This window comes from Microtus ochrogaster, linkage group LG2 (assembly GCF_000317375.1).
Source record: "Microtus ochrogaster isolate Prairie Vole_2 linkage group LG2, MicOch1.0, whole genome shotgun sequence".
Classification (NCBI taxonomy): domain Eukaryota; kingdom Metazoa; phylum Chordata; class Mammalia; order Rodentia; family Cricetidae; genus Microtus; species Microtus ochrogaster.
In genome coordinates, this window is record NC_022028.1 from 44,440,048 (window position 1) to 44,443,230 (window position 3,183).

A 3,183-nucleotide genomic window follows, 5' to 3' on the forward strand; every position below is an offset into this window, starting at 1 on the left:
CAGAACCTGGAAACAACCCAGGGTGACTTTTAACTCACAGAGATCCATCTGCCTCTGTCTTCTGGGTGCTGGAATTAAAGGTGTATGCCACCACTGCCTGGCTTCTCTGGCTAAGTAGTGGCTTAGCTATGCATTCTGGTCTTCAGGCAAGCTTTATTTGTTAGATCACACACGCACAAAAACATATCACCACAATGAAAATTGCTCTGAACTAAACTCTAAATGGAAATATTTATTAGATTCTCACTTAAAATTTGATTAATTTATTAAATAGTTCATTTATTCATTCAAAAGACTTTGAGTGCCTGAACTATGGCTGTTAAAACACCAAACCGTAGGTAGATTTCTACATTTCATCCTCTGTGTTTTCCAGGTCCATGCTGGTGGGATCAAGCCTCCCACAGTGGGTAGCAAATCACTACTCCAATTACATAGACATTTCCTCTAGCTGTTCTCCCCTAAGTGATACTGTGCATTCACTATTTATACAGCATTTGCCTTTTATTAGGCACCTTAAGTAATCCAGTGATGGTTTTCAGTATACACAAGACTATACCTGCTACAACCCAATGCCTCTATTCAATGTTACACTTAATGATTGAGCTTCCACAGAGTTTGAAGAGTTATCACAGTCATCAAAGTGGCTGTTATACTCAAGGGTTCCAGGGTTTCTTGCCAAGTTGGCCTTTGGCTGACCTTTAGAAACTTGCACTTGCAATCCGTGCTATTAGTCAAGGCTCACAGCCCTGGAACTCTGCAAGCAGTGCAGGGTTTGCTAAACACCTGCTTTAGTTCCAAGATCACAGCTGTGTGTGAGGCAGTGAGCATTCAGGTTCAACTGAGCCTTTCTCATGGACATTTCAAAACTTTTTTTGCACTCCACCCCTGGAAGACTTACCTGCATCTGCGTGGCTCAAACAACAGACACTGCTGAAGAGCTTGCGTATGGCTTACGGTGGCCTTGCCCCATCTGTCTTTCCCCTCTTGGTTAGTCACTGTGATAAACTATAGTCTCAAATGGGCCTATGTCTTGAGTGTTCAGAGTTCTCCTAGTGCAGTGGTTCTCAGCCTCCATAATGGTATGGCCCTAAATACAGTTCTGCATGTTGTGGTGGTCCCCAGCCATAAAATTATCTCATTACTATTTCATAATGGTAATTTTGCTAATGCTATGAATCCTAATGTAAAGTATCAGATATACTAGATGTCTGATATGCAATCCTGAAAAGGGTCATGGCCCACAGGTTAAGAACCACTGTCCCAGCAATCCCACTTGAGCAATGTCCTGGGACCCTGATGCATTACCGATAACACATAGATTTGCTTATTATGACCTCTAAGTTATATTCATATGTCATAGGAATAGAAGCTTACAGTGATTTCAAACAACAGTGATTTCCCCCAGGGGACATAGGACAATTTATGGAGCTGTCTTTGTTATGAATGACAGTCAGTGGGTGAACCACTGACTGAAAGGGTCTGCAACCTGCTAAGCATCCTACAGTGGGTAGCATGCCAACACAGCAAAGTGGTGTCTGGTCCCAAATGTCAATGGCTGTATCCTCTAAAACAGCATTTCTCAACCAGTGGGTTGTGATGCGTCAGGTCTAATGGCCCTTTCCAAGGAGTCACCTAAGACCATCAGGAAGCACAGATATTTATTTACCTTAGGATTCATAACAATAGCAAATTCATAGTTATGAAGTAGCAACAAAATTTTATGGTTGGAGGGTCAGTACAACATGAGGAACTGTAAGAGTCAAAGTTTTAAGAAGGTTGAGAACCACTGTTCTAAGAACCCCTTGATGACTTATCAAAATATATGTAGACAATAAATACTCGGGAAAAGAGCATGGAAATTTTAAGGACTGGAGAAATGGCTCAGTGGTTAAGAGTGCATGCTGCTCTTATAGAGGGCATACATTTGATTCCTAACACCCAAATCAGGAAACTCAAAACTGCCTTGTATGACAGACTTTTCCTGGGGAGATGCAATCCACATTCTATTCATCCCAGAGAGGGAAACTATGAGCCCGAAGTAAATGTGGGGGGAAAGGTTTACCCAGTGGACGTGTTGCAGCTCTAAGGAGAAAGATATCTGGGCAGCAGGAACCCAAGGAACACCACAACGTCATACACAGCAAACTTCACATACATCACTTAAGAAATTTATTTGCAAAGACACAAGAAGGTATCTGCCTCAGCTTGGGGGAGAAGTACCAAGGAATGGAGCAGGAGACAGGCTTATATAGGGTTTCTTGAGGGGGATGCTTCCAGAGTGGATATTTCTAGGGTGAGAGTGTTGGGATTTCAAATCCTGAGCTGTGAGCAAGCCCTGGGATTGGTGATATTTTTAACCCAGGAATTGGTAGGATTTTGAGCTCAGGGATTGGCAGGAGTGTGTTAAAGCTCTGGGACTGGTGGCTTTTCAAACCCAGAAAGGAGCTCAGACTTTTACCCTACAATAACATCAAAGTCTATAGGTGAACCAGTGAGTTTTTATAGGGCTCAGCAATAGGCGTTTTGTGAGGTGTTTCTTAAAAGGAGTGGGAAAGCTTGAAAAGCAGCTGTATCACTGAGAAGTTCACCGCAAACTCATCATGGCTGATAACTCACAAAAATTGCATCCTTGCAATCTCTGAAAAGCTTTCAGGCAGCCACACAGCTTGGAGTATTTTTTCTCTTTCCAACCTAACAGACCGAAGCCTTCTCTCTTAACAGTTGCTGACTCATTTTAATCCTGATGGGGAGAAGGGATCCTCCAGAACCTTCCAAAGTTCTATTCTCCCAGACATGTTTGTTTACCTCCTGAGGCTCAAAATCCCCCTGGAAGGAGTGTTTCCATTTTTTGAGGAAACTTTCAAACAACTAACAAGTAATTCTAGCTTCAGGGGATTCTAACATCTCCTGCCAACTCCAATACCTGCACTCATGTGTGATTACACACACTCAGTCCCCAGTAAACAGACATGGTAAAAAATAAAAATGAATATCAAAAGGGAATAACTTTAAAAATACCTTTGATGTGTGGTCAAACCTAAACATTCTTAAAAGTTCACCCTCCCGGGATGTGAAAAACAAATACTCATAGGCATCTCCAACTGTTTACCAGTTAACATGGTCTTTTGTGATTAGTACATAGAATTCTTTGAAACATAACAAGTTGATTTTCTATAGAAAAAA

General features: G+C 41.8%; 1 protein-coding gene across 1 annotated transcript in view; it reads left to right on the forward strand.

Moving 5' to 3' along the window:
* Pcdh15 (protocadherin related 15) overlaps positions 1-3,183 on the forward strand; it is a 1,155,509-nt gene that overhangs the window by 627,417 nt on the left and 524,909 nt on the right. The gene's annotated exons all lie outside the window — the stretch shown is intronic.